Below are 25,669 nucleotides of genomic sequence, written 5' to 3' on the forward strand. Positions count from 1 at the left end.
TTTTTTTTCTTACATCCTGACTTTCAACACCTTCTGAAGAGTGTACTAAAGACTAAACCCAGTGTATACTGGAACAGGCTCATGCCAACCATGCAGGGGCTTGTGCAAATAGTTGGGAATACTGCAAACCAGTCGATTTCATGGTGGGAGACTGAGGCAGCTCATGGAAAGGATATTTATACCATAGAAGTTAGCACGTCCTGACTAACAAGCCAGGGTCCACACATCTCCATATGGCTGGTGTTGTATGCCCCAAACACCCACTTGATATATTCCATCACTGCTCCTGCTAGTACTAGCCACATCCAAGTTAAAGCCACAGGCAGCTCACCCTGTAATGTCAATAATACAGCGATGGTCTCTAGGCAAACGATTATGTTGTTTTCCTCTTGCCTAGCCAATGTCCCACAGAGTAACGATTGTGATTTTTTTTTTTTTTTAATGTAAGACCACATCATTCACTCACCCCAACTTCTCTATGGCGTCTCTTTGCTCTTAGTGTAAAGTTAAAATGTCTCTTTCTGTGGTGCACATGACGTGAGACCCTCCTCCCTTCCTGACTCGGCCACCCTATCCCTTTACTCCCTCTTCTGTATCTGCCGCGGTGGCCCTATTTTCTGCTTTGTATGGTGGGCTTGTCCTGTCTTCAGGGCTTCTGTGCTGCTGGAGCCCTCCACTCAGAAAGCTCATCCCCTTCCTCTTTACGTGATTCTGTTTCCCATCATCTCCATTTCTGCTAAAGTATTCTCTCTTCACAGAGGCTCTCCTCCAGCTACCTAACAGGACCACCAACCCTGACTCTTCCGTGAAGTTATGTTATGCATTCGTTTGCTTATTTGCAAGTGGTGTCTGCCAACTTGGTTAGACTGAACCTATGGAGAAAGGCCACATTTCTTGGCTGACTGTTCTTTCTGTGACTAGACCAGTGCCCGACCCCAGCCGCAGATGCCCAACACACATCTGATAAGTGGGCAAACACATCACCTCGTGCCCAGTCTGATATTCCCCAAAGTAGCCAAATCAAGGGCGGAAGGTGCTAGGTCACAGTATGGGCTTAAAGTTGCAGGGACCGGCAGGCCAGCTGGACAATAGAAGTGCTGACTATGGCCAAAGAATAAAGAAGAAAAATGGAGGCCAGAACACAAACATTATTCTCAAGTTCTAACAAGTTGATAGAAAGCAATGTGAAAACGTGATTTCAAATGAATATCCGTTAATGGAGGACCGAAGCAAGAGCTTCTCAGACTAAGATTTACCTATAGCCTCCTTGTTGGGCTGTCAGGGAAAGAGAGAGAACCAGTCCCTGCCCACAACTTGCCGGCTATATGACTTTGGATGAGTTCTTTAATATCTCTGAACCTACGTATTCTTTTTGTGGGATGAGGATTAATGGTGGCCGCCTATGGCTGGCGTGAGCATTGAAAGGACAGATGTACCGAAGCCTCCGTTACAGGGCGCGCATGCCACAAATGTTGAATAAACGCTGAGCAACTGCCAATTTCCATGCCCTTCCTGCCTCGCCGCCTGCAAATGATCACTCCTTTTCCTGTCCTACATTCTTTGGTTGGGTTTCAGAATGAGAAGCTGCAGGTGTTGAATCTAAAAGGTTGTTAGCGATGAAAAGCACGAGCCTGTGGGTCTCGCTGCGTGACCCAATGGGCAGAGCTGTGCTGGATAATGAGGGAGCCAGGAGGTATGCAAACCTCTGTGCAGACATGGCCTTAGGAAGAAACTAGGCATTGCCCTCATTAGCCAGGGTGTCAAAATGGGATTCCCAATTAGCTGGTTACCCAGAACACGTTTTTTTTTTTGGGGGGGGGGAGGCTTACAGGAAGAAGAAGGAAATCAAGACGGAGAGAGATGGAGGGCGACTCATTACGGTAATGCAGTCTGCGCCTAGAGGAAAACCCACTTCTCATGAGTCACAGGCCTGCACTCTCTACTCACCTGCTCTCTCTCTTGTCACGTCCAACGGTCCCTTCCTAAAGGGCCATCGGCTGCTTCATACTGCAGCTTCCTCACCCTTTGTCATCCGTACACAGTTGACCAATGGGAGAAAGAGCCCTGTTCCCATAGAAGAAGAGTGGGCACGGGGGCGGGGGGTGAGATACTGAGAAATAGGTATATGACTAGAATTGCAGAATCCATGTTTAATAATTAATATTTATTGGCAAAAGGAATGGCAAATCTTCTTGAGGGGGACGTACGCATATTTATGTGTGGGCGAGTGCATGCATGTGTGTGAGCGTACATGTCCTTGTGTGTTCATGCATGTGGAGACCAGAGGTCAATGTTGGATGTTTCCCTCAACTCCTCGCCATTTTATTTCTTGAGATAGGGTCCCCTGTTGAATCTGGATTCTTCGATTTGGCCAGACCTGGATTCTTCTGTTCCCACCTCCTCAGTGCTGGGATTACAGCTGTGTGCTGCCATTGCCAGCTTTTTAATGTAGGTATTATGTAAGTGTTATGGCTCCAAATTCGGGGCCTAATGCATGCACAGTAAGCATTTTACTGACTGAACCATCTTGCCACCCCGGAATTGACACTTTAAAAGAAAATAAAATCTATAAGGTACCGTTTGGCTTTCAAAGCACATCTAGACCCTTTTTGTCACTCAGCCCTCACCAAATGAGGCTATGGGTGGACACAGAAGAGACTATTTTCTCTGCTTGCAGGTGAATGCAAACACTGAGACACTCAGAGAGAGGGGAGAGAAAGAGAGGGGGGAGGGAGAGGGAGAGAGAAACTTCCCTCTGTCTCTGATGAGCCTTGCAGGGAGGATCTGAGAGGAGGTGACTATTGGTCACCATCACACACACACACACACACACACACACACACACACACACACACACTCCAGTCACCTGGCAATGCAGTCTGCAATACCACCTCCCCCCACCAAAAAAAGGTTAATTTCTCATGAGCAGATTCGTGCTCAGACCCAGCATGTGCCTTGCATTTTAATGGGCCCTAGTTGCTCACCACTTGCAAAGAGGTCAAGTTGCAAAGTGGACAACCAGATGGAGAGTCCTTCTGGACTTTCCCTGGGGCCAAACAAGGTAGTACCTACCCATTAGCTCCTAATTCTCTCACCTTAGCATAGTTCCAGAGACTTCCATGATAATAGCTCACTTCTCTTGAGCCCCACTTGGGGCTCTCAGGCTGGCTTCCAAAGTGGAGGGAGGACAGAGAGGCTAAGAGCAATAGCAAGACAGCTCCAAGAGAAAATGCTTTTCTATTTTCCAAGAAAACACAGAGAAGACTGGGCATAGTTGCACATGCTTTCAATCCCAGTGCTAGGTTGATGGAGGCAGGAGGATCAGGAGTTTAAGATCAGCCCTACTAATAGAGACAGTTGAGTCTAGCCTAGGCTACATAAGACTGTCTCAAAACAAACAACAACAGCAAAAACAAAACAAAACAAAACAAAACAAAAAACACAGAGAATTTGAATAAACAGACCTTTGGAAAAATGTTATGCTGCCAGATCACTGTGTACATAATATGTACATTACAGACACAAAGGCTAAAAACACAGCCCATGCGCCTGGAGTGTTATGGCCCTCAAAGCACATTTACAATTGCCTGCTGCTTTATTCCCACAGGAAGCTGGCACAAACCTAGGCTCGCAGATATGTCTTCAGGGGCCTCATGGTGCCAAGGGCCAGGCCTGCCTTGGATTTTATGAGCCAGCCAGGAAGACTGGCATGTTGCAGGGAATTATACTATACAAGATGGCACTTCTGAAGTGCCACAGGGAGTGTGCTGTGGGAAGGGGCTTCCCCTGAGGGCATCACAGGTAGGCTCAAATGGAGCCAGCCCACTGAAGGCTTGGCCAGAGAAGAGGGCTAAAGACCAAAAGAGCTCAGCACACAGAATAATTTATAAAAAGTGCCACAGACTGATTGCCAACAGCCACAGCTGTCACAGCTTGGAGTCCCAATCAAGGCAATGGCCAGGTTGGCACCTTTGATGGACCCTGCTCCTGCCAATTCCCTATGCCTTCACACCACTGCTCCTCTGCACAGAACTATCTTTGTTCAGGAGCCCCACCCTCTCTGAGGACATAAGTCACAAGCGGCTGGGGACCCACTCCCATGACCTCATCTTAATTTGATCATCGGCCAAGGCCTTGGTCCCCAACAAGGTCCTGCTCACAGGAGCAGGTACTGGGACCCCAGCATCTTTTGGGAGAACAAAACTCAACTTAAATATTTCAGAATTGAGGGTGGCTCAAGATTGAAGGGGAGGGTGGTGAGAGGTGGGGAGGTTAGACGCTACACCAGGACCTGTTCAGAGAAGGCGCCAGACCCATGGGGGAGACTCTGAAATGTATTAAAAGCTTGGAAAGAACATCTTCCTGTCTCTTACCAGGAAGACTCTCCCTCAGGTATGTGGGAAAGTTTAAGCTTTGTCACAGGTGGAAGCAGTCTTGGCGGGCTTTACCCTTAGGGTACCCCATGAATACCTTGTGACAGACTGAGTGGAGCCATCCTGGGTCTGGAATTCAGGAAGCAGACCTGGGAACCCCACCTGGACTATTGTCTTTCTAATTGACCCTCACGGGGAGAAGGAGACGGCCCTTCCCATGTGACTCAGGCAGTTGGGGAGGAGAGAACAACAAGTTGAGCCTGGGGGAGAGAGCGTGGGGAGCAGCGGACCGGCTGGACCAGCACATGGGCCAGAGAGACACCTAAGGACCTGTCCCATGGAACGGATACCGGAAGGTTCACTCTTTTGTCCCTTTAACCCTTTTTTCCTTCTTGTGTAAGCTAGTTGGGTTGTATAATAAAGTTTTATTATAAAGAAACAGAGCCAACACAGGTATGTCCTCACAGATCCTCACAGACCCTCACAGACCCACACAGTTTCCCAAAGGTGTGTTCCTGGGGTGAGGCTGAGGTGAGGTGGGTTCCTATTGTAGGCACCAACTGAGGCCAAGGACCAAGGCTTCTCACTCCCTTAGATCTCCAGCAGAGGCCATGCTGAAGAAATGTTTATCACCAGATCACACGGAGGAGGTCAGTGTCTGAGCAGACCTGCCTCTTTGTTTCCGCTCTTCCTGCAGCACTTCCCCCAGTACACATGAACACATTCCCCCTTGCACATATTTATACACCAACTTGACTTGGAAGAAATGTGCATTTCATCCTTTAAACCCGGAGACCTTCACACTGTGTTCTCCCCAACTCCTGAATCTTACAATACATGGTTTGCAGAATAGACCTGACTGTGGGGTTTGTTGCTTTTTCTTAGGGTGGGGAGTAATTGACAAGTCCTTAATGTGGAAGTAATAGTATTGGTTTTGCCATCTACAAGCTGACACGTTTACCACTTGAAATGAGGTCTATGTAACCTCAACCTTGTTAGATGCTGTAAAGTTTAACAGTCTGCTTCCAGAATTTAAGATTTGCCCGAGTCAAGTCTCTCTCTTTCCTTCTCGCTCATTTATCTTTTCCCACACATGAGTTTTTTTCTAGGAGAAGGGGCCTTTGTGCCACTGTAGTTTTGTGTATGTATGTGCATGTCTGTGTATGCACGTATGTGCACTCGTGCCCATGTGTGGATGCCAGAGAGCAACATAATGTGTCTTCCTCATCTTCCACCTTATTTTTTGAGATGGGGTCTCCCACTAAAGTTTGATGGTTCAGCTGGATGGACTGGCCATTAAGCCCCAGGGACTCAGCTGTCTGCTCCTTCCCTCCACCAGCACAGAGGTCACACAGATGCACACCATCGAGCCCAGATTTTATGTGGGTGCCAAGATCTGGACTCAGGTCCTCAGACGAAAGAGGTCAATTCATATAAAGCACACTACTGCTCCCCATGGTGCGCTAAGCCCTCCATTTATTTTTGCCATGAGTCTAGGTTTAAGCATGAACGCAAATCAAAAGCCGCCTCAAATCAATCTTCCATCCATGTGCCGAGGACTGTGTTCAGCCTCTGGGCATCTCAGAGGCCCGCCCCACTCAAAGTAAACATCACCCAACCGTCTCTCCCTTTCCAGAAACTTCTGTGGGATGGGTCATGTGAAACAGTGGAGTGAAGGCTGGATGCACAGACTGAAGATGGCGGAGGCTGCGCCTCCCTGGAGCCTCTTTTCATCATTGTTTTCATTAGAATGATGGCTTCAGCTGCAAACAATTGACCGGCCGTGCAATCCTGTCATCCCAACAACTGATTACTTCCTGGCTAGTGAAAGGTCCTGCAGTCCCTGGGATCATGCAGGCAGCCATAATTGAGTGTTCATTTCCTGCCCAGCTCTCTGAGTACTTGGTGCATACATTTCTTCAACTGAGTCTTATTTGAGGACTTGTTATCTCCATTCACCTTTGAGGAGCTCAGTTAAAGATCCAGTGAGAGAGGGTAAATACCTATAGCACACAGTTATTGGGAAGAAGAGCAAGGATATAAACCCAGGCCTGTTTTAATCATTTAGTTACACTAAAAGTAATCAGCATCATCAAGATATAATTTACTTAAAGTTTGTACGTGTGTATGTGTATGTGTGCATGTGTGTGTGTGCGTGTGTGCATGTGTGTGCGTGTGTGTGCGTGTGTGTGTACATGCGTGTGTGCACGTGCATGCATGTGTGTGTGCATACGCATGTGGTGGCATCTATGTGCATGGTTGTGTATGAAGGTGAGTGCATGTGTGCATCTGTGTGTGTGCATGCATGCGTGTGTGTGTGTGTGTGTGTGTGTGTGTGTGTGTGCGCGCGCGCGTGTGCTCATGTGTGTGGTAACTATGTGCATGTTCGTGTACGGAGGTGAGTGCATATGCACATATGTGTGTACGTGTGGAAGCCAGAGGTTGACTTCAGGCATCTTCCTCAGCTGCTCTCTGCCTTATTTTGTGCGATACACTCACTCACTTAGTTATCGTAATGTTTACTGCTTTGATTTTGACCTGCTGGCCAGAGAGCCATGGGGATCGTCCTTCCTCTGATGAGAATACAGGAACTTTTTAATGTAGGTTCTGGGTCTCAAACTTATAGTTATGTGGCAAGCAATTTACCTGCTAGGCCACCTCCCCCACCCCAGGTTTATGTTATTTAAGTGAATAGCTCAATGAGGGTAGGCAAATGTACACAGATGTGAAACCGCCCTACAAATCAAGCAGAGGAATGTTTTGCTAATCCCCATCTTGTGGCCAGTCTTTCTCCCAGCTGCAATGCCACCTCTGTGGAGGGGGGTGGGGGCAGGAGGGGGAGGGAAGGTCTGTTCCTGCAGCTTCATCTCTTATGGCACTGGTTCTCAGCCTTCTCAGTGCTGTGACCCTTTAATACAGCTCCTCATGTAGCGGCAACCCCCAGCCATAAAACTATTTCATTGCTACTTCATAATTGTAATTTTGATGCTGTTATGAATCGTTATGTAAGCATCTGATATGCAGGATATCTGATATGTGACCCCCCCCCCCTTTGGGGGTCGTGAGCCACAGGTTGAGAACCACTGGCTTAGAGAATGCCAAATAGATGGAGTTCTGTCTTCCTTAGCCTCTGACTTTGTTTCACTGATCAAACTGCCCCAGGCTCATCTGCACTCTCACCACCTGTGTCATCTGTCAGTGCTTACTGTTGCTGAGTGTCACCCTCTGTGCCTGTACCACACTTGGTGTCACCTCCATATGTTAATAGCGGACATTGAGTGCTGCCAGGTTGTGGCAATTAGGAAGGCAGCAGCTGCAAACACTTAAGTACAGGTCTTTGCACAAGGATGTATTTCACCTCTCTGTAGCGGGTAAATGTGCATGGCGGAGAATTTCTGAGTCTTAGGTCAGGAGGATGTTTAGCATAAGGAAGCCAACAAGTCCATTTACAAAACAGTCTACATCTCTTTAGATCCTCATCCACGTTGCATAATTTTTTTTTTTTTTTGTCCTGCTTTGGTTGCATTTAAAAATGTTGGGCCCGACATCAACCTTATGCTGAGCTGCTCTGAGATGCGTCGGGGAGAATAATGAGTGAGCACCATGCACCACTGAGTCTGAGACGCCATCGTCTTTAAGATGTACCACTTACTTTACATGCCATTAAGAAAGAAAAGGTCTGGCCAACGGTGGCCCACTGGCTTCCTATCACTTAGAATAAAAGCATTCAATTCATGCTAAAATAGCCTGTGTACCACTCCTGTGTGCACATGAGATGAGGAAACAGAAATGGCGAGGGCACACCTAGAACACATCTGCATTAGAGTTTTCAGCATCTCTTGTGTGTTCTGAGTATTCAGGGTACCTGCTTGTTCCATACACCATCTGTGTGTGTGTGTGTGTGTGTGTGTGTGTGTGTGTATGCGCGTGCGCGCGCGCTTTATCTGGAGGACAGCCCCAGGTGTTGTCGGGTCCCAGCCCATGGGAAAAACCTGGGTTCTAGGGAATCGAACTCAGTTCCCCCTTGTTTGCACAGCGAGAGATTTACTGGCTGAACCTCATCAGCTTGAGACCGTGTTTTGAAAAGTATGTTCCGTTTCTCTCTCCAGAATTTTCTTTCAAGCAAACCTCTCTATCGCACTCACACTGATCTCTCTCTTCTCAGCTGGACTGTGCATGTCAGAAGTTAAGTACCTTGTGTTCAAATTCAGGAAAGAGTGTGTTTTTGCCAGTTGATGTTTGAAGCCTTAGAAGTAGCCCTGTTCAGTAAAGGAATTGGCTACACCCACCTCTGTGACTTCAAATTGCATCATTTGTCTTGCTTTGGGGGTGACTGTAGCTCCTGCCTTTAGCAGATGTTGGTTTTATACATAAGAAATACATATAACCCAAGCGAGGTATGAACAGCAGAGCAGTGAGACACCAGGTCGGCACATGTGCATAGTGAGCTGAGTGTCTCACGGCTGTGATCAAAAGACATCGTCACTTATAGGGAAAGCCCGATCTGGGGCTATTACAATGCAAAAGGACTGTACGTCTTAGGACTGATGAACCGTTACACATTTCGCCCCAAACGCAGCTTTCTGCTTTGTTCATGTCCCTCATTCACTGACACGGCCCACTAAATGCACCCGCTCGGTCTTAGTTAGACACCTCCTCCCTTCCACAGCCACCTCCAGCCACAGTGCATCTTATTTTTCAAGCATTTCTGCCACTCTCATTCAATGCCCCATTCTCTCTCTCTCTCTCTCTCAGAAGCAATTGCAAATGTCTTTCCCCCTTATCTCTCGCCTTCTGGATACTTCTTCTCAGGTCAGTCCTGTTCGTTGCCCTCGGAGTAATCTTTCTACTCCACAAATCTGCATCTATCATTCTCCTTCTCAAGCCTCCGTCCTGCATCCCCATTACTAGAAGAATAAAGTGCACATTCCTTAGCCTAGCATCCAATTTCTCTATCTTCTGGGTCCTGTCTGTCATCCTGCTGTCATTGTTCACCATGTTCCCTCCAGGAGCATTCAATTGCTTTTGTTCTCCAAGGGGACTTTGGAATACACACACACACACACACACACACACACACACACACACACACACCCTGGGACTTTCCTATTCTGGGAATCTGCTTATTTATCCAGAAGTCTTTGTCTTTGGTCCCTGCTGTTAAGGGCTCATTCTGGCTATATAGAAGGTGCATTTATGGGCAGAGTTTTCTCTTCTTTATAAATAGCTTGTAATAGTTTTATATGTACATATATGTTATGCATATATACATACCAAAACCCCACAGTTCCATATGTGTACACATAGATAGACATATCTATCTTACACTTCCTTTTTTTGTTGTTTCTTTGTTTGTTTTTCAAGACAGGGTTTCTCTGGGTAGCCTTGGCTGTCCTGGAACTCATTTTGTAGACCAAGCTGGCCTCGAACTCACAGAGATCTGTCTGCCTCTGCCTCCCCAAGCGCCTTCTACGTGTTTTCTCAGTGCCCGTTTGTCCTTCGCCCATGCTGTCTTTGACTGTGAAGTGGAGATTGGAGGGCAACCCAGGCTTATGTCAAAGTCTAGAGTGCTAACCACTCCACAGTGGAACTAGCCCAGGCCTATTTTGGTAATTAACTTTAACTGCACAGCTTCATGTCAGCATCTTGGAGGCCCCTGGGCATGATGAAATAGACCTAAAACTAGGCAATCCTAAGGCCAACTGTGGCTGTCGCTTCTCACCTCTGACATCGGACACACGACATAATCTCTCTTCCTTGTGTTCCTTTAAAAGAAATTGTAATTAAAAAGTATTCCATAGCCCACCCCATCTCCTCCCAGACCCATCTCCCCTTCCCTACACAACATAGTTTGTGTCTTTTTTTTTTCCATCAAGACCAATGCCTACCTCCCAACTCCATGCAGGGATTTGGTGTGGCTTGGGCAGGCACAGGTCTTGTCCATGCTGTCACAAGCATGGGGCATATATGAGTCCATATATGCAGCTGCCATGCTGTTCCCAGAAGGCACTGCTTTTCCCTGTGGTCATCCGCTGCTTCCTCTTCTACAGTGATCCCTGAGCCTTGGGAGGAGGGAGGAGTTTTGCTTTTTAAATGCCCCCAAACCAATGTAAACTGCAACGTACCTGGTAGAATGCCTCCTGAAAGAGAAGGATCCCTATTCGCTCTTCTTGGTACCTTATGCCATGCGTGTGTGTGTGTGTGTGTGTGTGTGTGTGTGTAGTGTTTCCAACCCTGTGGTACTCAAGAGAGATCCGAGCATGTATGTGTCTAATGAAGTTCTAGGATGGCTTCATCACTGTTGGTAGGAGGACCACCCTTTAGGGAGGAATGCTGACCTGAGAGATGGCAGAGCTTCAACATGAAAACAACCATGGTCAGAGGGTAGAGCAGCCCTGCCAATCAAGTACCCCCCAACATGGCGCTATTAAGTAACTAAGACATAAAGTCTTGAGATTCAGTCTATTAACAGCAAGTTAATCATTTGCAGCCCTAGCCACATCCTTGTGGGGCTGGGGTTTATCCTGAAAGCTGTGCTTCCCCTGACCTGGACCTAGCATTGTAATCCCTCATGTTCTTCCAGGATATATGATCACTGGATCACACTACTCACAGATGGAGAGTCCTCATTGTTCGGAGCCAGCCCGGGGTCATTCAAGGCTAAAAGTCTACTGGCTATGAAAAAATACTGATGCCCCATTCCAAAGCTAACTTCCTTCTTTCAGCCTCTGCATAACTTCCTTCTTTCAGTCTCTGCATAACTTCCTCCGTTCAGCTTCTGCAGATGTTGTTTAGCAGGTTAGCTCAGGACTTCCTGAGAGATAGTTAGCTAGATATTCTCGGGCCCCTACTACTGCTTAATTCCTGCCCCCACCCCATATAAGCTTTTGCTTTTGATTCAATAAACGGACCTTGATAGGAACGCTTCTTGGTCTCACCTCTTTCTTTTCTGTTCCATCATTTCAGGTATGGCTCCCCTCGCGACCCCATAATTACTGGTCCTGCTGGACGGGACACCTCATCACCTCCAAGCTTTCCTCTTCCCCACTATTCGCTTTAGTGGGCCATTCCACCCTGGAGTAGCCAGGAGCTGCCTCCATCCTTCCCATGTGGCTGTGCAATCCACGGCCTCTTCCTGGCTGAGGCAGCTCATGCCCTCTGTCTGAGTCATCATTCTCGGCTGCTGCCGTGAACAAGCTTCTGCGCATGCTTCCCCTGTCCGAGTACCCTAGGCTCCTTCCATGAGGGAATAGGATGCTAGACCTGACTTATCTCAAATCCTTAACTTCTTTTAAAATCTTCAATTGTGCCCCCCTTCCCCCAAGGCCATGAAACCAAAGCTACAGTGTTGGAGTGTAAAGAAGATGTTAATGCAAAGCTTCAAAGTGTCACTGACAGCGTGAAAGGGTCTCTGGGCGGCATCACCAATCGCAGATAGGCATACGACATGGGTCAAGTACTCCCAGCAAAGTTCCCGGGGCCCTCTTTTGTCAGAATGTGGTGTCTCAGACATAACAAGGCCATTGTGTGATAATTATATGTAAGGATGTCCAGGAAACACTGGGGGACTGCTGCTTCAATAAGCATCCGAAAGCTCAAAGCAGGATCCATGCCATTAACTCAAATTACATGAGCAATAACTTCGCCGTGGCTGTCCTTCTCTCAGCCGTATCAAGGGGGGAAAAAAGGCCCTTTCATTGGATTATTAAGAGGATTTAATTAGCATGGGATATTTCACAGGCAGACAGCCTATGACAGAATAATTAAAATATAGTTTGTAGAAATGAACATAATAGGTTACTAATTATCGTGTTTCGTTTTCCTTTAAGGGCTAAAGATGTGCTCAGGGGAGCACTGTTCTACACCACAGCATATCTCTGAGTGCTCAGCTAGGTGTTTAATTAGAAGCGAGGATGCAGCCCTTCACCTTGCAAGTCTAGAAAACTGGACTGGAAGCCAGAAGGAACAGCAAGCAAGGGGATCCACTCTACACTGGGTGTGGAGTCAAAGGGAGATGACAGTGGGTGGGTGTACACTGGGTGTACAGTGAAAGGGAGATGACAGTGGGTGGGTGTACACTGGGTGTGCAATGAAAGGGAGATCACAGTGGGTGGGTGTACACTGGGTGTGCAATGAAAGGGAGACCACAGTGGGTGTGTGTACACTGGGTGTGCCGTGGGTAGGGTTGGCTGACTGAAGGCCTGGGTAGGAGACAATGAATAGGGCTGGGAGTCTATATTCTGTGTGATGCTCAATGCTCTCTTGCTTTTCTCTTAATTTACTCTCATCTCTTCTGTACATAGCTTTTCAAATCTGCCCTTGCCACTCCCTAAACACCACATGTCCCCTGTTTGGACAGTCGTGATCTGTGCCTTAGACTAGCTTTCTGAGACTTCCTTCCTTTCTCATTCTGTTTCAGCTGTGCTGGGGCCCTTTTGAAGTACATATCAAGTATGTAGCCATGGAGGTATCTTTGCACATGCTCTGTCTTCCACTTGGAATCTCAACTTCCAGATGGGATTTATCCTTTATATCTCAGCTCACATGATTCTCAAATCCCCTGCCTGACCACCCGATCTGGGGTCCCTGTTTCCCATTAAATGACAATCTTTTCTTTCAGTTTCCGACGCAGCACTGTGGAACTCTCTCTGGAGTTTATTGGTTTGCGTCACTGTATATGCTACGAGAGTTAGAACTCTGTCTATGTGCCTAATATGGCAGCCCCAGCTCCTGGAAGAGGGCCTGGTGTGTGCGAGACACTCAGCAAACACTTGATAACTCGATGAATGACCCTGGGAGTGGATCAGCGTCTCTGAGGATCCTGCTGTTGCAGTGCTTAAAATTTTTCTAATCTCGCAGAGACTCACAAAAGATCCAGCGGCTGCCAAAGAGCAAGCCTAGCCTCTTTGTGGCTTCCCCCTGTTTGTGCTCAGCAGAAACTCACCCTGATCCTTCAGGAAGAGTTCATGGACTGGAGTCCACCCAGGCCCTCAGTTCCCACAATCCCAGATCCTCCATGCATCTGGGGGCACCTCTAGGGTTCGCCTCTTTGAAGACTGACCTTCTCTCCTAAGCCTTTGCCACCTGCTCCATCAACCTGTTTCACGGGGTTTTAGTAGGACCAAGACCCTCCCTCAGCTTTGCAAAGCCTGCATCAAGGCTGAGAGGTGTGGGTTTTAAGTGAGGGTTTCAGGGTTTGAAAAGCCCAGAAACCTGGTACTGTAACAGCGTTGTCCTGAGTTCCGAGTCTACCATTCCGAGCCACTGATGATGATGACATAGTAGGTTCTAACTCTGTTTTCCCAAAGGAAGTGGTCAACCCTCTCCCACCATGCTTCTGCCTCTCTCCTAGTCTGGTCACTGTTTCCTTCCGTGTCTTAGTGACTTGGATATGTTAACTCCTTGCCATATATGAACCACCTTCCTCTCCTGGCATCCTGAGGACCCTGAGCCAGCAGCCAGTTGTACTCTAGCATTTGGACCGAATGTGTCCTTGGGCTCTGTTACTAGCTTTCTGTCTTGATGTAGCATCTTACCCCCGAAGAGTAGAAATTCAGATTTCAGAGATGTCAGGGAAGACTGAATTGGGCCCTTAACCAGACGTGGTGCAGCTCAGAAGAGCTCTGCACACACCCCAAGCCAGAACTCCATCTCATTGCCTGTATCCCTTTGTCTCTGTGAGTATGTTATAGGAAGGATGGTTTATGAAGGAGCCCAAGTGCTGGAAGGATGGAGGACCACTGTCCTAAGTAAGTATGCACTGCATTATTTCTGCTCAAGCTTGCAGCCTCATCAAATGCCTTTGTCAGCCCACTGGTTGCCACTGGGATCTGTGGGACTAGAAATGACAAGCAAAGGATGTCAGAGGAAGAAGAGTCAACACGCATGACACAAAACATGGTGGGTACCTCCGTGACATCCAGGGACCATCATAGCCAACATACTGAGTAGGACAGTTATTCCCACTCTAAGACAAGCAACAGTGACTACAAAGCTTGGTGGTGTGCTGGCTAAACAGCAGAGTGTTCCTGAGCCAGACAGCCTGGGTTTGGTGCAGGTTTTATGCTGTGTTTCTTGTCTAGAGAAGGGGTAAATGTTTCTCTCATCATCTGGGGGGGATTGAAATAGAACAAGGGGCCATGAGCCAAGTAGAAGACACAAAAACTGCTGAGAAAAGAGACTGGAGTTTCTTAAAGTACATTTGAAATAGGCCTCAGTGGCTGGCTAGAAATTCTATAGGCAAGGAATGCTATCATGGAGATGGGATTACAAACAGTAGAATGAAAAGAACGCGGACACGGTTGGCTTACCACTTACGCTAGTGGTAAGGAAGGGGACATGTTTAGTCAGGGAACAGCCTACGTGAAGCCTCTGTACCTACCGCTCACAGACAGAATGGCCTGGGAACTACAATGAAAGGAGAGAATTAAAGGGCAGATTAAATGCACTGTATGCAAATGCAGTCTAGGTTGTAAATTACAGTCAAACAAGAGTTAAAAGAGATTTAAGCCCATGTGAGTTTAATCCAAAGCTAAGGAATTTGGATTTCAATTTGTGCAGGAAGATTGCTTTCAATTGTTTTCTACATGATAACTATATTTATCTTAAATCCAGTGAAGAAAACTTGAATGCCAAGAAAGTAAAAAAAAAAAAAAAAAAAAAGAAAGAAAGAAAGAAAGAAAGAAAGAAAGAAAGAAAGAAGAAATTGCAGGCAAACACACTGCACAAAATAATTGCAGTTAACATTTGGTTAGGTACCATAATGCGGGTATGTGCACAGTCTAACTTTGTAAATTGTTATCTAAGAGCAGTATTTGAACAGGAGACTATGAAGATCAAGTGTGCATTCCAGGAAGATCCCGTGGCAGCTGTTAGGAGGAGGGCTGGCGGGAGCTAATGCCAAATGTCCTGCACCTGAGGTTAGGAGCCAGCCAACACCAGCTGAGTCATGGAAGAAGGGACACACACCATCAGAGGCTGGAACTCCTCCAAGAGAGAAAACTGCTACCTTGCTACGTTAACTCGGAAGTCGACTGTGCAATCAAATACTTATCAATGGCACTGAGATTCCCCAGGCCCCAGGACCACTTCCTAACCATAGAGGCACAGTATGATCCTCTACCCTAAGGGGAGTGCTTCCCCTGGGGAGTCATTACATTGTGAGGCTCCTCCTCTTAGCATCCTCTTCTCCCACCCCTAGAGACTTATGGGCTTCTTGCAGGCTGTTGATCTGAAATGTCAGAGCCAATGTCTCCTTGGCTTCTTCAGCCAGGGGAAGACAGCCCTTGCTCTCCTTTCTCCCAGCCTGTCCTAGCTCCAGCATCCTACTGCCACCCAACTGTGCCCAGAAAATGAAGGTTATCACAGAAGAGCCTGGGGCTGGTCTGAGGAATGAGATGTGCTGCTGTCGATTGAGGAAGATTGAGAGACCAGATAATTGAGGGCCTTAGAACAAGACTCTGCAGACGGCCAGGATTGCCTCACAGCGTGGACCGTATTAAAATCCCATCCTCCACTGCTTCCTGGCTGCCTGTTTCAAGTGCTATTTTATAAGCAGTGTTTTCAGAGAGTTAACAAACCTGGAGGGGCCCTGAAAAAGAAAGGACCTTTGCTGAACAGCTTTTCACTTACCAGAGGAAATGAGAGATGGTTTTCCTTGTAACCCAGTTTCCAAAGCCTATTATTACAGCGTATGGGGAAGATTTGCCTCCTGCCAGGCTGGGGTGGAGGACTGCCGGAAAGGGGAACTTAGGATGGACCAGAAGGTTGCTGAGGATAGGGAAGGCATCAAAAAGATGAAAACTAGCTCCATTTAGTAAAACAGGGAGTCTCTTAGCAACTACCAATTCTGCACTGGTTATCTTTTCTGAAACCGTGACCTGGGAAGGAACACACGTATGAGTAACAACCTGAGCTTTGTGTACTAGGGCATGGGTCTCTGTCCTAGCCTGTACTGACTTATTTGCCCTACGGTTTTCCATACTATGAGAAGAAGGGTAGGACCCTCCCCAAGAAGGCTAGGGGGAATTAGATACTTGTGTGAAGTACCAAGTCTATTTAGGTTCGCCACGTCCTCTCCTTCTTGCCCATCTTTGATCCCTTCAGCAGTCTTCAGGAGAAGACCTTCTCCCCAGTGTGAGATAATCATGTCTTCCCCTCACCCCTGAGATACTCATGTCCTTTTCTTCAGGTGAAATCTTTAGGGCAGTGAATTGTCAAAGATGAGTTCTTGGCAACAACAGAAGCTGGGATCTACTGGAATCTCAAGCAGAGCTGGACCCCATCCATCAGGATGCCCTAGATCTGGGGCAGGAGGTCTGCAGTCTCTTATGCCTTCCCAGTATTGCATCTTGAGCCCCTGGACAATGTCTCTATGAGGGCTCTTGGCAGTAGGAACATTCAAATCACCTGTCTAAGAAACTCGGGACTGCTCAAGAGAAAGGGATTGTGGGATCTCTGGAACCTCCAGGGTGGAATTAGAGTCATCTCTAGGGTCAGTGGCCTCACTGTTTAGAGGGTCCTGAAGCTGGCATATAGCTCGTGATGACTGAATGAGAAATTGAGGACACTAAAATAAAGAGAGCGTGGTAGACATGGGGAGATAGCTAAGTCAGTACAATGCTTGCCCCACAAAAATGAGGACCTAAGTTTGATCTTTACACTCAATGTGGAAAAGCCAGGCATCGTGGCATATGCTTATAACCATAGCACCGGGGAAGCAGAGACAGACAGATTCCCAGAGCTAACTTAGAAGTCAGATTCACCTACTTAGGGAGCATCAGATCAGTGAGAGTTCCTGTTTCAAAAAACAAGATTGATAGTGCCTGAAACCACACTGAGTGTTGACTTCTGCCCTTAGCATATCCCTGCACACAGATACGTACCCACAGAAGTGCGCGCACGCGCGCGCGCGCACACACACACACACACACACACACACACACACACACACTGATAAATCAATATAGGATTTTAATTATTATTGTAAAAGCCATAAAGGTTTCATTGGTTATCAGAATAGTTATCATGATGTCAATCAACTCCTCAAATATCAGAGCCTTGAGGGGCCCCGGTACAGCAGACCTCACAGTTTAAAGTGGAAACTGGCCTGCTGTGCAAAACTTTGAGGGGCTGCTGAGAAACACTGTCCATGCCTCTTGCCCTCTGCAAACCCATACGCAGGGCATTTCTTGGGAAGGAAGCTCCCTTGATACCAGCTAACTTTATTGCATTCTTTCCACGAAACATCTTAGACTCAATCAATTCCCACAGCCACGTGCAGGAGGTGGATTATTATTGACAGCCTACCTTTTATGGTGATGGAGAAATTCTGGCTAAGGGGAAAAATGCTTCTTCTCCTCTCTCATATGTAATTGTTGGGAAAGTGAGTGAAAAACTATAGAATAGGAGGACCCTCCCCAAAAGAAGACTCCCTGTTTTGTAAGGGGCAGCTGGAGTCACCTTTTTCTCTGCAATAGAGATCTTTCTAGATATAATTTGAACAGCTAGAAGGCCAGGAAGTATCTAGTAATGGGTAAATTGGGTGGTGGTGCTGATAAGCAGTAACGAGAAAATGGCACACGGTGGCCGAGGAGATTCTGTGACATAACGCTTAAGGAAACATGTCCTAACGTGCAGGCTGGTGTTTTCAGTCGAATTGAAGAATTTGCCAGAACTGCTGAGTGGCTTTAGTGGGATCACTGTTATGTAGTTGACTTGGATATAGTTCGAGTCTACATAAAGGTGACACTGAGTCTCTATCTGAAGGATTTCAAGTTGAAAAAAAAAAATGCCGAAACAGCAATGGAATTCAATAGGTCAGACTGCACCTGAGACTCTTCCCAAGCCCAGAGGATTCTATTCATTTTAGGTCCGTTTTTTAAGTAGATGACTGGCTTGTGAGGTGGGAACTTGTTCTCCATTTTGGAAGGGGTAGTACACGTTCTGATGAAATAAAAGAATCTATATATTGGGGGCTGGAGAGATGGCTCAGAGGTTAAGAGCGCTTGTTCTTTCAGAGGTCCTGAGTTCAATTCCTGGCAACCATATGGTGGTTCACAACCATCTATAATGAGGTCGGGCGCCCTCTTCTGGTGTGCAGGTGAACATGCCGATAGAGCACTCACATACAAAATAAACAAATAAATCTTTTTTTTTTTTTTAAATCCATGTATCTATGCTGACAGCTGCACCAAGTTTTCCATCAAGAATGGGACTGTTTCTTAGGAAGGGGAGTGCTTGTTGGAATAGACCATGAATGTGGAGCCACAATGCCAAACAGGGTAGTGTTTGGACTGTTTGTTCCACATCAAATGGCTCTATCATGGTCTATTGCAAATAAGCACTCTCCTTCTTAAGAGACCCCAGGGGTGGATACAAGACTGCCTGAGGCATGTGTGTGCTAAGAACTGTTCTTTGAGGGCTGGTGAAAATTGTCTTTGTACTCTGGGTGGATAATAAATGAAGAGGGAAAACAAGAGGTAGTGCACGCAGTGGGGTGGGGATGGGTGGTAGGGGTGGGGGGCAGGGAGTGGCGGTGGGGGTGAGGCAGGGGGAGCCAAGTCATACAGGACATGACGCCTCAGTCCCTTAGCATATTTACAACACTCACGAAAGTCTTGGTTGGAAGGGCACTGTCAGAACCAAGCTTATGCTGAGGTTAGCATGGGGCAGTCATCAGACCTCAGATGTGCGCAACAGCAGCGGAGGAAGCCCAGGAGGGTGTCCACTCTCAAGAACGTCTGTGGAGATAATGAGGGAGATTCGAGTCCCCCAACTGGCCTTTTTGGGGGAAGCTTGTAGGGCTTTTAGATTCCAGGCATGTCATGAAGGCTGGCAAGCAGAGGTCTGTGGCCACAGAACCAAAGTGTCTCCTAGCAAAGACACCTTTTTACGTACTTGAAGGATGATTGCTGGCTGTGGCTAATGTGACAGACTCAGCCCTGACTTACCAGGGCTCCCACTGGGGAGAGGACAAGTTCGATATCAAAGAGTAAAGGTCACATCCTGGCGGCCAGAGGTGAAAGGGTACATCCTGGTGCTACAACACTTAGAGCATAGTCCCCGCCCCCTTAGAATTACAGAGGCTTGGGGAGAAAGGATCACAAGAGAGAACGCATTTCAGGCAATATGTTAGCTGAAGCCTGTGATTTCAACTACTCAGAAAACCGAGGCAGGAGAATTCATGACTAGCCTTGGTTACACAGTGATGTCAAGGCCAGCCGAGGTGACAGTCTCAAAACAGAAATTTAAAAAGGGCTAGTGATAAAGCCTGGTGGTAGGGGAGTTGCCTGATATCTGGGTTATTTGCTCTTCAGCACCCCTAGGGTGGAGGTGATTTTTGAGCAAGTTTCACAATGAGCTGACGATCTTCAGGAGGGCGAGGGCAATGCCAGGGTGCTGCGGGGCTGCATCTCTGTTCACACAGACAGCCTGTGGAAGGGTTCAGACCAGGTTGAAGTAAATCTCTTTTCTGCATTTTGGCTGAGTGGTACCTAGGTGCCAATGGGCATATCACTGTGTATATAAACTTTCACTATGCTTAAGAACAGAAGACTAAGCAGAGCCCTCTCCTGGCAGCGTCAGAAAAATTTCAGTCTTTGGTGAAGCAGCATTGACTTAACCCTGATAAACCCTTCTAGCCCACAATTCTGTGGTCATGCCAAATGCTCAGGAATGTTCCGTAGGTGGAGAACTACAAAACAGGAGAGATTACTCTATACCATGTATTCTTTCTCCAAACCTCTGTCTTGTCTCTCTGTGTTCCTGCTCTGTCCCTGTCTCTGTCTCTGTCCCTGTCTCTGTCTCTCTCTGTCTCTGTTTCTCTGCCTGTCTTTGTCCCACCTGATATCTTGACCTAATGTCAGCCACTGTCCTGCCACGAAGCGCTTTTCTTATGTATCTGCATAAGCTTTTGAGTCCTCTCTCTGCAGTAGGTGGCCAATGTCATGCCAGTCTCTCTTGTATATGGTCAGAGGCAGGAACCTCCACGTTTCACCTTCCTCTTCAGTATCCTAGCCAGCCAGAATGAGCTCCATCTAATCATTTGGCCACACCTACTGCCCTGCTAAAGACATTGCCACTGCTCTTAAGACAACACTTAAGCGGCAGTACCAAGTTTTGTCCGTTAGTGAGTTCCTAACATACAGCATGGCGCCTGCCCTAAGATAGATATAAAAGAAATATTCCTGGATAAATAAATGAATGAGGAATGACAGCTTTGGCAGAGTAAACAACATAAGCAGGAGGAAACACAAGACAACATCAGGAAGAGTGAATTATTCAAGACAATTTCACCTCAGGATGCTGACTGCAAATGATTTAAAGGCTTCCCTGCTCAAAATACCACAATTGAAAATCATGGCACTAACCTGCCTTGTTTTTTCCCCCAATTACCAAAGATCTTAGACCATTTGCTCATCATGAAACTTCGAAGATGGATGGCGCTGTCTGGGGAATGTAGATAAAGCTTTCTTGGACGTGGGTTGGCTGTGCCACAGACAGACAAATGGACATGTGTACAGGGAGAAGAGCCATCAATTTGCTAAAAATAACACTTCAACCAGTTTGTCACAGAAGCCCGGCAGGAAAACAGATCAATAGCAGACATGTCATCCATGTGATGTTGACGTTCACCAAGATCAGAGAGAAGAGCGTCACCTTGGAGACCAACTTAGCTCCCAGCCAGCAGAGGAAGTGACTAAGGGGACTGTGACTCTGGAATCACATAAGGACCTGAGGCACTTATGAGTTGATTAAATAAACTTGCCAGGAAATGTCCAATAAAGAAAATTAGCATCTGTTGTGTTTGAGTAAGAGAAAACTGGTTTTTGAAAAAAAAAAATCTATTGTAGACTTTGTGACTATCTGTATGTTCAAGGGATTGGAGAGCCAGCTCCACAGGTAAAGTGCTTACTGTGAAAGCAGGAAGACCTGACTTCCACCCCAGAACACAAATAAAAAGCGGGACACACTAGCATACACCTGGATCCCCAGTACTGGGAGGTAGGTACAGGAGGAGCCTTGGGACTTGCTTCATATATATATATATATATATATATATATATATATATATATATATATATATATATATATATATATATATATATATATGAAATAATTGTAAAAGACACAAGACCCTGACCTCAAGCCTCAAGCCCGTGGTCTACACTTCTCAAAATGAATTAGGTTCTCTCTCTCTCTCTCTCTCTCTCTCACACACACACACCACCACACACACACACACACACACACACAGACACACACACACACACACACACACACACACACACACAGTGTGCTGAGGAAAGAATGCCGTGAGACTCTTCTAGAAAGAACTAGATGGGTTAAGAATTCTCCAGCAAGTAGTTCCATCAGTGCCCTGGCAGACATGCTCAAGGTGAGGAAGTCGGAAGAAGAGAAAGTCATAGGGTAAATCGGATTCTATTCGTCTCCTCTTCGCCTGGAGGAAGCCGAGGCTCCTAAGATAAGCATCTGTCTAGAGTAGAAAAATGAACACAGCAGAATTTTAATGACACACCCAGTCCTTCCCGAACACCTCAGTGCTGTGGTGTCATACAAACATGAAGTACATGTCTGAGGAGTCTACAGTGTCAGAGGTCAGGCCTGTGGGCTTCCCGGGTCATGTGACAGCCAACCCCTTGCTACTGAGTAGCAGAAGGGTCACCGTGCTTGTAGAAATGGCAATGCTGGCCTTACCCATGGCTGTTAAGAATTTGCTTATGTCTCCACCCATGGCTACTGTCATTACAGTTCGTGTGCTGTGAGTGTGTACCGCAGTCAGTACATCAACTCTTTACCCTGGAGCGCTAAGCCTACACCCATCGCATCCGGCCACGTGTGCCCCGGCTTTCTCCACTTAAGTTTTAAAGACCAATTAAAGAGACGCTTTGATCTGACACAGAATCTCTAGCTCTAGAAGATGCTTCCTAAGCTGTATTCCTTTCTGTATGACACACCATTTATTAAAATCCCCCTCTCACCCGTGGCGAGGCAAGGCCGCTTCTCATTTGCCGAGGAGCCTCTGCAAGATAAAGAATTTGCTGAGAGGGTCATCGGCAAAAATGAAAGAATGACCGGAAACAGAATGCCTAAGCCTAGGGACTCTCCCGCTGTCCGCGTCATCTGGCCTGCTGCGGTTTCCGGGATTTCGTGCCTTTGCTTATTGTACGTGCCGGCGTAGTCATTCAGGAAGACACAGGGGACTCGGGTTGAAACGTACACCGCTGTGAGTCTGGATGTCGGCGTGGAGAGGAAAGCCGGCGGGAAGCTGGGGAAAACATGTGCAGGTGCGGCAGAGAACAGAAAGCCCAGTGGGGACGGCTGGTTTCCTAGCAATCGATGACCAGTGTCCCTTTGGAGCTCTTCCCAGAAGTACAGACCGTTTTTAAAAATAGCTTCACGCCTTAGCTCACTTATTGACACTGCTCTACTCCAGGCTGTGTGTGTAAGCATCCCCCTGCAGAGATCTTACAATGTTAGGTAGGGTTTTGGAGACTCATGGCCGCGAGACCCGTCTTGGGAATTTACTCTCCACTCACTAACTAACTCATCACACTCCCTTTGTTTGGTTTGTTCTGGTTTTTTGCTCTTTATTGTCTGTCTGAGAGTTTGCCTGTAGATTAGTGCCATTTTTGGTCCTCCTCACAGAAGTATCTTTCTTCGTGAGATGGCGATTAACATGCAGACACTCATGACTGGTCGTGGTATAGAGAAAAGTGGCATCTGTATCACACCTCCTCTCTGAAGACTCAGATGCCATCCTGGAGGAAGGGACAGAAAGATTGTAAGGGCCCAAGGTTGGGGAGGGCTGCTACAAAATGGTGCTTTCTGGTCTCTCTGGGTCTCCATCCGCAGGAGTCAGACAGTGGACAGTATCGGTCCCAAGACAGTAAGAACTCTCCTCCAAATTGCCCTCCAGGTTGCCTTTGAGAAAGCCCCTCTAGTCTGCTTGGACCAAATGCCTTCCCGTGCTCCCCTGCACTCCCAAACTTGCCTCGCTCTTTTTGTTTTGTGGGCTGGCCAGGATTCCATGCGATCCAGGATGGCTTTTAACTCTCTGTGTAGCTTAGAATGACCTCAGACCTCTGATCGTCCTGCCTCTACATCGCTGCTGGCTGGGAGTACAAGCATGAACCACTGTTTGTACTACAGACTGAGCCCAAGGCGTCCTGCATGCTGGCAAGCACTCCATAGACTGAACTGTATCTCCAGCCCTTTGACGTGCTCTTCTAGCACAGTCTTTGGTTTTTTTTGGGGGGGGGGGAGTTGTCCATATTAATCACTTTTGGTGCATATCCCACCCTTCCTGTAGATATGGGACTCCTTAACTGTATCTGTGGTGCTTTCAGGTGTCTGACATAGACCTAGATCGCGTTAGAAGCTTAGACCCACTTGTTACATGACTGAAGAAACAGAAGGGTAGCAGAGATTCCCTGTGTTGCCTCCCAGGCCTCCTGTATAGGGCTGCTGGACGTCACTGCCACACTGTTGTGGGGAGTGTAATTCCTCTCCTGGAAGGCCACGCCTAGGAGAGATAAGACACACTCTTGTGTCCAAGGAGTATTGTATGAAAGGTAGGCCACCCCTAGCAACAGCCACTGCACAAGAGCAGCTTCTCAGACTGAGTTGGCGTCCTTGGGGCCTGAGGCCTGGCTTCGGGGATGGGGACTTTTCAAATTTGGCCTCTAGGAACTTGAATAATATGAGGCACCAACTCCTGTAAGTGGAGCAGAAGCAAGGATGGGCAAGGGAGTAAGTGTGCGGGTCTTCTTATGTCATGCAGATTTTCCACTGAGGCCAGGAGGGAAACTGAGTCTGGGGGGCCATCTCTGTTCATTCTCTGCACTGTCTTTATGCTGAGTCAATTCCCATGAAGCAGCTAGTGCCAGGTAGTTCACAGAGAAACCATAGACTGGCCTGGCCTGGGCTAGGGACTCCAGGAAGGGCTATTACAGCAAGGTTGCCCACAGGATTGGTACTTCTCAATCCAGAGAGAACCACCATTGCCTGGCCAGCTGATGTCCTATCTGGGATGCTTCCTTCAAAAGGTTGACTGCTGCTAACAAGGTTTCTCTGGTTTCTAGAATCAGGCCTTGTGAGAAGCTAGCAGAGAGTGATGCTTCCGTTAACACAGGCAAAGAAAGGAAATGACATTTCCTTAGCTTGCGTCCTGATCCAGCAAGTAATGTATTTGCCTATGGCAACCTGTCCAGGTGCCTGCTGGTATAGACAGGTCTCTCCCTTGTCCCGGGGACTGAAACCAAAGCCCAGACAGAAGAAGCTTCTCAGAATGGAAGCTGGGTTCCAGTCCTGCAGCCTCTGCTCCCAGACACAGAACCGGTGAGGGGGCCATATTAGCTTCTTCTCTGTTGCTGTGATAAAACACATAACGAAAGTCACTCGGAGGGAAGAAAGAGTTTATTTTGCTTATGCTTCCGGAGGGATGAGAGTCCATCAAAGCAGAGAGGCATGGCAACAAGCAGAGGCCATGGCAACAGGAGCAGGAAGCTGAGAGATCACATCTCAACCACAGGCAGGAAGCAGAGAGAAAGCAAACAGGAAGTAGAGGGAAAGCTATGTGATCTCCGAGTCTCCCCCAGCAACACACTTCCTCCAGCAAGCCTGTATTCCCCAAGTCTCTTCAAACAGTGACATCCACTGGGGGACAACTCTTTGAATACGCAAGTCTTTCTCATCCAAACCACCACAGGGAACAAGCTATAAACATATCGGACATACTCTCCCAGCCCCACCATTTTGAACACAGAGAAACTGAGGGCCTGGGGTATGGCAGGAGAAGAAAGGCCCTAGTTTATCGCCATTTTAGTTTGCTTTTTATCGCTATGGTAAAGACCATGGACAAAGGCAAACTGGGGAGGAAAGGGTTTCTCAGGCATCTACTTCCCAATGTCAATCCATTACTGAGGGAAGCCAAGGCAGGAACTCAAGCAGGGCAGGAACCTTGGGGCAGGAGCTGATGCAGACGCCATGGAGGAGCGCTGCGTACCAGCTTGCTCTTCGTTGTCTGTTCAGCCTGCTTTCTTATAGTCCCTAGGACCACCTGGCCAGCAGAGGCACTGCCCACCCTGTGCTGGGCCCTCTTCTATCAATTAGCAAATTAAAAGAAAAATGGCCCCCACGGACTTCCTAAAGTCAATCCAAGGGAGACATTTTTCTCAAGTGAGATTCCTCTTCCCATGTGACTCCATTCAGGATACCCATGTATGTCTTCTATATTTAATGAGAAGCTTGTATATACCACCTGTCTCTTTTGA

Source organism: Acomys russatus, chromosome 16 (genome assembly GCF_903995435.1).
Source record: "Acomys russatus chromosome 16, mAcoRus1.1, whole genome shotgun sequence".
NCBI lineage: Eukaryota > Metazoa > Chordata > Mammalia > Rodentia > Muridae > Acomys > Acomys russatus.